The sequence below is a fragment of the Erinaceus europaeus genome, chromosome 8 (genome assembly GCF_950295315.1).
Source record: "Erinaceus europaeus chromosome 8, mEriEur2.1, whole genome shotgun sequence".
In the NCBI taxonomy this organism is placed as follows: Eukaryota; Metazoa; Chordata; class Mammalia; order Eulipotyphla; family Erinaceidae; genus Erinaceus; species Erinaceus europaeus.
This window is the reverse complement of record NC_080169.1, coordinates 12,100,261-12,113,083: the sequence shown is the minus strand read 5'-3', so window position 1 is coordinate 12,113,083 and position 12,823 is coordinate 12,100,261.

Sequence of the window (12,823 nt, the reverse complement as noted above, 5' to 3'; positions counted from 1 at the left end):
AACAGTGAGACCAGGGTGCTAACTCACAGGGAGGTTTCATCCTAAGAATAACTAGTCCAAGTGGAATAGAATTCATAGGGCTAGTGTTGGCCATGAGAGTCCTAAAACAATATTTATTCAAGAAATTCAAACATGTGCGTGTACCTGCACTCCTAAACACTACCAAGCCTTCCCTCAATTCCTCTGCAGTTGGTACCAGCAACTTGAGTAAATACAATCCCAGATGAGTTTGACTAAAATTACCCAATTGCTTCAGTTTGGGGTTCCTACATAATTTTTTGCTGCATTTCTGCAGTGTGTGCAAGACCAAATTAGTTTCATGAAATTTAAAATATAGGGGCAAGGGGTGGGGACCAGATCATAGAAGTTTAAAGTCTGGTATGGGGTAGAGTCAACGATGTACAATCCATGTGCTCTACATACTGAATCGGATATGTCAGATCAAGAACCCCATCAATCAAGGCCCTTAAGATAGGGTAAAATTCAGGATTATTTTTTTGTCTGAAGGCAGCAGAAGGAACTAAGATTGATGCTCTAAGAGAAGAGAGTAGAGAAGTCTTCTCTCTAGGGCATTTGGGATTTGTTCTATGGTCAAGAAAAGAGCTGTAGCATATGGATTTGCAAGACTCAAAGAGACCAGGACAATCCAGGCAGCCCCCCTTAAAGGCCAGAACCCTTTTTATTAGCAAGTTTTACAATCCATCAAGAATTCAAGTTACAAAGGATTTAATTCAGGCAGGCAGCAAGGAAAGATCTTCAGGATTTGCGGGGTAGTAATTAAGTCTTACACGTTCTAGATCTCAGCTCAGCATCTCTGTGTCTGCTCTGCCTCAGTGAGTTTTTTTCTTTCATATATCATGGGTTGAGGACTAACTAGCCCAGGAGCTCTGGCTTCTTGCAAACAACAATTTGGTGCATTCCTGAAGTCATTCTAGTCCTGTCTTATTGTGGTCCCAGATGGTCTCCTTTGGTATTCCTAATTGACCCAGTTGACCCTGGAGAGGAGAGAAGAGAAACACAGCTGCTGCTACTCCTTAGCCCCACTTCCCGTGATCATGTTCTTAGCAGCGTTATTCACAGAAGCTGAAATAAAGAGATGACTGAACTACCCATCAAGTGATAAATAAATAGGGGAAATATAGTCTAGCTATATTACTGTATATCATCCAGTCTTAACAAAGAAGGAAATTCTGACACCTGCTACCCTGAAGAACCGTGAGGTTATTATGGTTGGTGAGATAAGCCAATCACAAAAGGGTTTATATTGTATGGTACCATTCACCTGAGGTCTCTAGAAGAGTCAGATACACAGACACAGAAAGCAGACAGGTAGAAGGAGGAAAGTTAGTTAGTATTTAATGGAGCCAGAGTCTCAGTTTTGCAAAGTGAAAAGAGTTAGGGGTTGTGTGTGTGTGTGTGGTGATATTTACACACTAATGTGAATGCATTTAATGCCATGGACTTTTATCCTTGAAGTGGTTATGATGGTAATTTTTTAAGTTAAATATATTTTAGGATAGTGGAAGAAGCAGTGAGTAGGGTAAATATATGGGTGATAGTACAGAAAACTACAGGATATATATATATATATATATAATAAAAATGAGTACTTCACAACTTTCCCAGATGGCCGAATAAATTATGTTAGAGTAACCCTCATTTCGCAGTAACTGTTGAAAGGCACTGGAGAGGGACAAAAAGGAGGCAGCAACTAGAGTGAGTTCACCCCTGAGGCAGGGAATTAAGTTTGCATTTGGCTTCTCTCCTAAGGGAACCCTCCTTCCACGGGACAGACGCAGCCTGAGCTATAGACATTAAAGTTCAGAACTTCCAGAGAGGCAGAAACTCCTGGAAAATTGAAGAATTACTTGGGAAGATCCTGTAGGTATGCACACAAATACCCATACAATTCTGGCTGTTGATTAGACAGTCTACATAGAACCTGACTAAAAAGAGTCTCAGCAAAAATGCTATTCAGAAGCTGAGTCAAACAGGCAAAGAATTCAGAAGCTCCCTTGAGCTTCAGAAAGGAAGTTGAGTCCAAGGATTCAAAAGTTAAAAGGTCTCTATAGATACCTCGGTCATTCCATCAAAATCACAGGAAGGGTGCAGAATGAAAGATCTCATCATAAGACTAAAATCAAGACTATAACATTACGTGAGGGGAAAAAAAAAGACCTAACATAAGCTGCAGAACTATAAGACCAAGGTGAGATAGCGGTAATTTAATTACCTTCAAAAAATGTAAAGCCTTTAGGAAAGATAACAGAATATAAAGACTATAATCCATCTTCCACAATGTTGATTATTAAGACAATAATCACCAGGCACTGGGTGAAACAGGCATCTAAGACACAAGGTCAAAAAGAAAACAGGGTTCATAGAAATAGGTCTAGACACAGTCTAAATGTTGAAATGATTTTTTAAAATAGCCAAAATAATATTTACTACTATAAATAGTTTGATATCAAAGTGTCTATATAACTAGTATAGTCATGGGTTCTTTGAATTATAACTAAAATAGGCCTACTAGCTATCTACAAAATGGAAACCCTCCCAACTCCTCATATGAACTACTCCAGCCTTTAGGTTCATGATTAGTCAACAATTTGTTTGGCTCTATAATTCTTTTTTCAGCCACCATGTTCCAGATGCTACCATGATGCCAACCAGACCTCCCTGGACAGACAACCCCACCAATGTGTCCTGGAGCTCTGATTCTCCAGAACACTGCCCCAGTAGGGAAAGAGAGAGACAGGCTGGGAGTATGGATCAACCTGTCAACGCCCATGTTCAGTGGGGGAGCAATTACAGAAGCCAGACCTTCCACCTTCTGCACCACACAATGACCTTGGGTTCATACTCCCAGAGGGTTAAAGAATAGGAAAGCTATCAGGGGGAGGGGATGGGATGCAGAGTTCTGGTGGTGGGAACTGTGTGGAGTTGTACCCCTCTTATCCTGTGGTTTTGTCGGTGTTCACTTTTTATATTTTTTTAAGAAGTATCTGAAATAAATGAGGAGGTGGAAATCTTCAGGAAATGAGCAAAGCAAATGGAAAATTTCACTGAACTTTTCAGTAGAAAAGATCATTACGTCTGATTCAAGGTTAGTATAGTTTTAGTAAGTCAAATCATGGAGAATAAATGTAACATAAAGCTTTATTCAGCCATGGAACAATACTAAGCAACCTAACATATTTGTGTAACTGAGACAAGGAGAGAGAAGATATATGAGATTTTTCTAAAAGTGATAGAAAAATGTGCCAATCAATTCAAGAAACTCAGTAGAAGCAGCCAAAATAAAAATGAAGGAAAAATAATGCAATGGGATACATTACAGTAAAATTTCTAAATGTGGGGTCAGGTGGTGGCGCACCCAGTTAAGCTCACTGTACTGGTAAGTGCAAGGACTCACGCAAGGATCTGGGTTCCAATCCCCACTCCCCACCTGCACCAGGGACCCTTCACAAACATTGGAACAGGTCTGCAAGTGTCTTTCTCTTCCTTTCTATCTTCCCCTTCTCTCTCAGTTTCTCTCTGTCCTATCCAATAAAATGGAAAAACACGGCTGCCAGGAGCAATGGATTTGTACTGCCTGCGCTGAGCCCCAGCGATATCCCTGGAGGAAAACAAATATTAAAATAAAATAAAATCTATAAACTCCATTTTAAAAAGGGAGTCTTGAGCACATGCAGAGTGGACATGATAGAGACAAGGATAAAAAAATAATAATAAATTTAAAAAAACTGTTGATCTTCTCACAAGGAACACTGGAACCAGAAGACAATGAAATTTCTACTTTAAGCGTCTACCTAGACTTTTTTTTTTTAAACCAGAGAACACTTTTAACAATTAAGAGTCAAATAAAAACATTTTCATAGAAAGAAACAAAACGAACAAACAAAACACAGATAATCCATGCCTAGTACCCCCTCAATGAAACAGAAGGTAGATTTTCTTCTATCTAAGGGAAAAATGGGTAGTGCTGGACATGATAGGTAGGAAAAGGAGATGAGCTTTCTCATGAAGTCTGTTGACAACCAGTAAGCAAAAGGAATGAGAGAATTAGAATATCACCAAAGGAATCAGTAAGCACAGGTATTAAAAATCGATGGCTGTCCACATTACAAAAAGATTCAATCAAAAATAATATACCTCCCACTGTCTGGCAGAACACCAGCTCCCAGCATCACAAAGGGATTAAGCCTGAGTCTGACCCAGTCTCTGTAATACACAGGGAGCACAAAGAACAGAGGACGGAGGAGAATGCTATCAGCAAAGTCCAGCCTGTGGGGAAGGCTGCAAGTCAAAGGAGCCAGGCTTCCCCCACTGACAGTCTTGAGCATGGGGAGAAATAGGGAACTTACAGAATTAAAGAAACTAAAGGGCATAGCACATTTTTTTTAATTGGGCAAATCTAAGCTGTAACTTCCAGGGATTCACCTTTGAATGACAAAATGATTTTTTTTTAAATATGGTTATTGTGAAGTCAGAGATGTGCTTCATGTGGGGTCTGGAAGGGGGCAGAGGTTTGATTGAGAAGAGTCTCCTAGGAGCTCTATTGGGGATAAACCTCTTATTTCTGGAGGTGGTGATGGCTGTCAGGGCATTTATCTAAGAACGCACTATAAACCACAACTTATTATTTTAAATTTTTTTAAATTTATTTTTGCCTCTAGGGTTTATCAGTGCCAGCACTATGAATCCATTGCTCCTGGTAACAATTTTTTTCTTTCTTTTGATGTTTCCCAATTTTATTGGACAGGACAGAGAGAAATTGAGAGGGGAGTGGGAGATAGTGAAGGAAAGAGAAAGAAAGGAACATGGAGACCTGCTTCGCTGCTCCTGAAATGTTCTCACTGCAGGTGGAGAGTGGGGATTCAGACCCGGGTCATTGAACTGTGACAGAAGTGATCCCCAAACCACAAGACTTGAGCCAGTTCTTGGTGAAAGAAAGGCGTTTATTACAATGGTGTGCAGGAGGTTCCAGATCACTCCGGGAAGCTCTCCCAGCACCTTTGAAAAGCCACAAGTTTCCTTGAGGTCCCCCTCCCCAAAGGGGTGGACGGGGGCAGGTTTGTGTCACTAGTACAAAGCAGGCAGAAACACATCTTCTTTATCTGTGGTGAGGGTAAAGAAAGGGGAGAACTAGTGTCTGGTATGTCTTGAGACAACTGAACTTACTCTTTAGGCATCAGTTTACCTTTAGCACTGTCCTCTCAGGCCAATTAGCTTAGGAATGTGGAGGGGAGGCGGGGTAGCAAATACAGCCACTGTTTTAATCACCAGGAGAGCAAGCACAAAGGAAGTGCAGTCTCAGGCTACATGTCTCCTTATCACAGAGGAAAGACAATTCTCCAGGGACATAGATTAAAATATCCACATCAGGTTTATCAGGAGAGTAATGCACCCTGTGTCCATCCATTGCCCATATTAGGACTTAGCACTATGCAGCAACAGTGACCCATAGACGAAATGTGACTCTGAACCAGCTCAACACAACTTTGGAGAAGGTGCACAAGGATAAAAAAAAAAACAATAAGATAAAATAAAACAAACATAAGAAAAATAATAAACTGCCTTCTTCTTCTAGCGTTTGCCCTTCTTCCGTAGCCAGTCAACAGCGTCAGGCTGAAAGCTGTCAGGAGCTGCTTGTTGCTGGCTTTGAAAGTGACTGGGATCCATGTGGATTCAGTCGGCTAGGAAGGATCGTCAGTTTCCCCAATGAATGGGTACTCATGGGATGCACCACGAGAAGGTCAATCCAATAAACTGCCTTGAGGAAACTCAACAAGATCTCACATGCCTGCTTACCAGTGAACACAGCATCCAGCTCCCGATAAGCTAAGATTTACAATATCTGTTCTTCAGGGAGTCGGGCTGTAGCGCAGAGGGTTAAGCGCACGTGGTACAAAGCTCGAGCACTGGTGTAAGGATCCTGGTTCAAGCCTCCAGCTCCCCACCTGCAGGGGAAGTCACTTCACAAGCAGTGAAGCAGGTCTGCAGGTGTCTGTCTTTCTCTCCCCTTCTCTGTCTTCCCCTCCTCTCTCCATTTCTCTCTGTCCTATCCAACAATGATGACAACAATAATAACTACAACAATAAAACAACATGGGCAACAAAATCAATCACATCTGGCAGGTCTGTGAAGAAGCAGGGAAATGTGACCCAGTTTGATGAGAAAGAAGCAGTCAATAGAGAGTGACATAGAACTGACACAGTTTATAGAGGCAATAGGCAAGGACATTAAGACGTTTCTGACGACTATATTCCATAAGTTCAGAAAGACAGAGGAAAGAGTAAGCATATGAAGTAACAACCCAGGAGATATGAAAGGACTCAAAGCAGATCTCTAGAGATGGAAAGTGTGAGGGCAAAGGAAGACAGGAAAAAGAAGATACGCATAAAAGCCCAGCAAGAACAATTAGAAAACAAACACCTGGGGTCAGGGGTTAAGGCACATAGTGCAGGAAGCCCAGAGACCAGTGGCACAAGGATCCAGTGTGGAGCCCTCAGCTCCCCATCTGCAGGGGGGTTACTTCACAAGAGGTGAGGCAGCTCTGTAGGTGTCTGTCTTTCTCTCCCCTTCTCTGTCTTCCGTCCTCTTTCAATTTCTCTCTGTCCTATCCAGCAACAACAACAATGGGGGAAAAATAGCCTCCAGGAGCAGTGGATTTATAGTGCAGCAACCAAGCCCCAGCGATAACCCTAACGGCAAAAAGGAAAAGAAAAGAAGAGAAGAGAAAAGAAGACAAACACCCGAACACAGACATTTTCTTCATACCAAATGTAGTCTCAACAACTACTTAAAATAACAGTTTACTCTTTTAAGCACATGACCAAGAATGCTTGAATTGTAAATGTTCTCCTATGGTGACTGTCAGAGCATGTCACTCACGACTTTGGTGGAGACAAAAACACCTGTCTGAACAGATCTGTATATACCTCTGTTCATAGCAGCCTGGTGTGTAATTGCCAGAACCTGACATGAGTGGTTAAAAAATGAGATGAGTGGCTAAAATGAGATGAGTGGCTAAAAAGTGTGGTATATACACATGATGGAATACTACTCAGCTGTTAAAAATGATGAGGTTGTCTCCTTTGCATCCTCTTGGATAAAACTTGAGGACATCATGCTGAGTGAGATAAGTCAGAGAAGAATGAATATCGAATGATCTCACTTATTCGAGGGACTTAATAAGTAAGGATAGGGAGGGAGAACACAACGTGAAACATGGACTGGACATGGTGTATTGCACCAAAGCAAAGGACTCTGGGAAGGGAGGGGGAGGCAGGACAAGAAGAAAACTCTGGGGGCTTAGTATACCATGAAACTGTATGCATATGTCAGTGATTGCACTGTAAAGCAGTAACCCCCTCAATTAAAAAAAGAAACTAACCCCTGAAATATTATAATTTTGTAAACCACTGTTATTTCATTTTAAAAATAATAACAATTAGTAAATAAATACATTTAAATATCATCAACACTTCAATTAGAAGACAGAGATGTTTCAGGTTGGAGAGAAAAATAAAGATCCAACTCTTTGCTATTAAAAAAAAAAACCTGCTCTAAATGTAAAGCTGCAGGATGGATAAAATGCAATGACGGAAAATGTTCTGCCATCCTAACTCTCATTAGACTCAGCTAGAATGGTTACAACCATTTCAAACAAGGAATATTCTAAAGCAAAGAATGTTACTAAGGATGAAAAAATTCACTTCAAATGATAAAGGGGTCAACTCCTCAAGAAAATATTCCTAATATTGATGGACTTAGTAACAGAGAATTAGAATACTTACATCAAAAGCTGATGGAACACACACACACACACACACACACACACACACACACACCAAACTCACAAAAATAGTGACTTAAATGTCTGCCTTCCAGTAACTGATGGAAGAAGTAGAAGGAGCCATTGACATAGCAGACTTGAATAACACTGTTAGCTACTTGGACTTGAGTGACTTCTTTTATAATGCACATTCTTCTCAAGTACACATGGGACACTTCCCAAGAGAGACCATTTTCAGAGTCCTTAAAAGGATATCTCAATACATTTAAAAGGATTTAGGTCAGATAAAGCATGTTCTGTGTCCACAGTAGACTTAAATTAGAAATCAATAGCAAAAAAGATTTCTGGAAAGTATCCAAATAATTGGAAAGTCAACCAGTTACTTATAAATAACCCCACACATCCATGGAGGAATCCAGAGGGAAATTAGGAAGTACTTGAAATGAATGGGATTTTTTTTTTTTTTGAAAAAAGCATAACAAAATTTTTCATGTGTTATTACAACAACAGGGAGAAATTTATGGCTTAAAGACCAATAAAAGGGAAGAAAGGATTGGAGTGGAAAAGCTCCAGTTTTGTCTTCAAGAGCCAGTAGAAAAAGAGAAAATTAAGCTGAAATTAAGAAGAAGTGAAGAAACAATAAAGAAAGGAGAATAAATGGGGACTGGGTTGTAGCACAGAGGGTTTAGCGTATGTGGTGTGAAGAGCAAGGACCGGTATAAGGATCCCGGTTCCAGCCCCCGGCTCCCCACCTGCAGGGGGGTCGCTTCACAGGCAGTGAAGCAGGTCTGCAGGTGTCTGTCTTTCTCTCCCCCTCTCTGTCTTCCCCTCCTCTCTCCATTTCTCTCTGTCCTATACAACAACAACAACAGCAAAGACAACAATAATAATAACAACAAGGGCAACAAAATGGGAAAAAATGGCCTCCAGGAACAGTAGATTCATGGTGTAGGCACCAAGCCCCAGCAATAACCCTGGAGGCAAAAAAAAAAAAAAAAAAAAAAAGATAGGGGAAGAAATAAAAGAAACAGAGATGAGAAAAACAATTAAGAAGATCAATAAAGCAAGGTCTGTCAGTGGTGCACCTGGTTAAGAACTCATGTTACAGTGCACAAGGCCTAAGGTTCAAGTCCCTGGTCCCCACCTGCAGGGGGAAAGCTTCACTAGTGGTGAAGCAGTGCTGCAGGTATCTTTCTCTCTCTCTTTCTCTCTATCTGTCTTCCCCGTCCCCTCTCAATTAGCTAGTAAATAAATAAATAAAATATATTTTTAAAAGTTTTAAAAATCTTTAAAAAAAAAAAAATCAGTGAAGCCAAAATCTGACTGTGTTAAGAAAAACCATTAAAATTTGTAAGTCTCTACCCAGATGGGTCTTGATAAGAGAGAGGGCATATATTGCTGATATCAGAATTAAGAATAATGGTATGAACTTTACTCCAGAAAATTTGACAACTTAACTAGTCTTTACAAGTTTCTTAAATACATAAATAGTCAAAGTTATTTCCTAAAGAGAGAATAAACTAGGCATACATCTCTCTCTATTTAATAAAAATCCACTCATAGTTAGAAACATTTCTCCAAAAGAAACCCTCATCATTTATTGATGAGTACACTTCCAATATGGTGAGTAAAGATAGACTTTTCAAGAAATTATTTTGGGACAGATGGCTATCAATACGGAGAGAAACTGAGTTGCCTCATTACCTCACACAATTAAAAAAAAAACTGTTTTAAAAAATTACATCAAAATGCCAGTTACAGATATAATTAGACCTAATAGTGAGAACTAAATAATGAACACTCCCATAAGATAACATGAAACTTTTTTTTCATAACCTAGAGATATAGTTGCTAGTTGTAAAGAGAAAGATAACTGTATTGTATTTTATTAGAATTAAGAATTGTATGTTTGTCAAAAGACCTACATCCCTAATGTATTGAAAAGAGACATTCTGTTGAATTAACAAGAAAAACACAGGTAATTCAGCGTTAAGGGCAAACAGTAGGAGCAGGACCTTCAGGAAAAGTCATATGAAATTGGGCGATAAACAAGAGCATTCAACTTCATTAGTCATTAAGGACATGTACAGCAAAAAGCACAAGACAGTACGTATCATCACCTACCGTGTTTTTGTCTTTAAACCAAGAACACTCAGTGTTGCAAGAAAGATATAAATTAGCTGGAAATACAGCTCATAGCAGTGTACAATGGTGCACTTTGAAGAATTAGTTGCCAACACTGACTGAAACAGAACTACAGTACCTCGTGCCCTGATAATCCCAGTCCTCCATAATAACCAGAGTACATGGTTTGTGTATTTTATCAAAAGAGATGCACAGGAAGATATATAGCACTTCTAAACTGCAACAACAAACAAAAGAAAGAAAGAAAGAAAGAAAGAAAGAAAGAGAGAGAGAAAGAAATGATGTTTCCCATCAACAGTAGATCAAGTAACTAAATCTTCATAAAGTTGTGTGGTAGAATAATACAACAATAAAAGTAAAGGAATATGGAATACAAAAATGATGTCAAGAGATACAAAATAGTCACACCCAAGCACGCAGGACATGGCTGTACATATAGTGAAGGGATGCATAATGGAAGCTATAGCGTTGGAAGGGGGAGCAGAGGTTACTTTGGAAAGCTGGTTATGGGAACTTACGTCTTCCAAATACTGACAAGCTCCTGCTTCACAATCTGGTCAGTGGTTGGTTGCCCGACTACGTTTCCTCTGTAAATCTTATGGGTTTGCTTATTCATAATGCGTGCATTTTTCTGAATGTACATTCTGTTCGAATATAATGTTAAATCATTGTAAGAGAAAGGCAGCGATGGGATTTTAGTCATGTCACATTGGTGTGTGTACAAGGGGCCACCACTTGCCATGAGTTCCTGGGTTCAAATCCCAGCTTTGGGGTTTCCCCAGTCCAGATATGTGGGGGAAACCATTTGACTTTCTCAACTGCATTGTCACTGTCTTTCTATCCCAAATCTGGCTGTTTAAGAATTAATAACCTAGTGGCTGCTGCTCCTGATTCAATGCTAATGTAGAGCACATGTGCTCAGAATAATAGTAATGTTGCCCATAGTTTCAAAAATGGGCCGTTGAGTCAGGTGGGTTAAATTCAATTCTGCCACTTATGGCTCTCTGTCCTTGATATTTACTTATTTATCTATTTAATCTATTTAGAGATAAAGGACAGAGAGGTGGGGAGAGAGGGAGGGAGAGACTACATCACCAAAGCTTCCTTCAATGGCTCAAAACTGGTTCATGCACATGTAACAGCACACTACCAAAGTCAGCTATTCTGCCAGCCCTTTGAGAGCAATGCACCCTTCCTTCCTTCCCTTCTTCAGCTTCCTCAACCATAAAAGGAAGTTGCTGAGATGATGACTGAAAGAGTTCACACTCAGCATACCATATTTGTGTTTGCTATTATTGTTACTGTTGTTATTATTATTAGTAGTAGTACTAATATTATTTAGTGATACTTGTAGAAATAAAATGCACACAAGTAGGAAGCTGTGGGAAGATTTTAAGTTGGCTTTGAGGGAATGAATGGGATTTAGAACATTTTAAATCAGGAAAGCTAGAGCTTTTCTGTTCCCTTTTCCCTATTACTGAAAACATGATCCCCTGTCAAGAAAGGCAAGGACTTATGAATAAAAACCTATGGAAATCTTTTCTCTGGGTGTAAAAGAGAAACACACACCACACATATATAACAGCTTGGGAGATGGTGCAGTGGATAAAGCATTGGACTCTGGAACCTGAAATCCCAATTTTTATCCCCAGCATGGAGTGTGTCAGAGTGGTTTTGTGGTTTTCTACCTCTCTCTCTAGTAAATAAATAAATAAATAAATAAATAAATAAATAAATAAATAAATAAATATTGGGTTGTCAGGAAAGTCATGACATGTTTTTCTATGCAAAAATACATCACAACTTTTTCCTTTCTTTCTCCCTTTTGTGCTCTCTCTCTCTGTCTGTCTCTCTTTCTTTCTTTCTTTCTTTCTTTTTTCTTGTTTTCTTTCTTGCCTCCAGGGTTATCCAGCACTATGGATCCACTGCTCCTGGTAGCCATTCTCTCCATTTTATTGAATAGGACAGAGAGAGGGAGGGGAGATAGGGAGAGAGAAAAAGAGAGAGAGAGAGAGAGAGAGAGAGAGAGAGAGAGAGCTGCAGACCTGCTTCACTGTTCATGAAGTGTACTTCCTGTAGATAGGGAGTGGGGGCTTGAACCCTGATCCTTGTGCTGGTCCATGCACTTCATACTATGTGCACTTAACCAGGTGCACCACCTCCCTGCCCCCCAGGACAACTTTCTGACAACCTAGTAAGTCTTTTCGGAAAAGCTCATGGTGAGTACACATTCAAGCATGTATATACATGCATGTGTGCGTGCACACACACACACACACACACACATACATATGTACACATGTCTCTTCCTATAAGCTCCATAGAATCAACCCTGTCAATGTTCCAAGGAAGAAACTGCTGTCCAAACTGAACAGAAGACACTTGAAATTCCAGGGGGCCAAGATATTCCTCTCTGTTTCAGATACCTGGAGACATGTGTGGCTTTGGCTCCCAGCCTATTCAGAAGTCATTGATTAGAGAGCCTGCAGCCTGTTCTGATGGGAGCACCTAGTAGCACACACTGTCTTCTTGTCTCCAAGTGCATCCTCTGTTACAACACAGCTCTCAGGCAGGCTGGCCGAACATGCACAGAGATGAGAGGCTATGTCTCAACCATCTCCACCTAGACAATGTATCTGCTTCAGCTGAAAACGTCGCTCATTGCCCACTTCCCTCAAAACTCTTCACTCCATCTACTTTTCAGCATCTAGCATTAAAACTAATGGGCTTTTACAGCTTTTGCATCCAACACACTAATTATAGTTCAAAGACTACGTGTAGACTGAAGCATTTTTCTTTTTACCACGTGTCCTGATCTTTATGAAGAACTAATTAAAAACTTTTTTTTTCCTGTTGCTGCTTGTCTGACAGTTTTG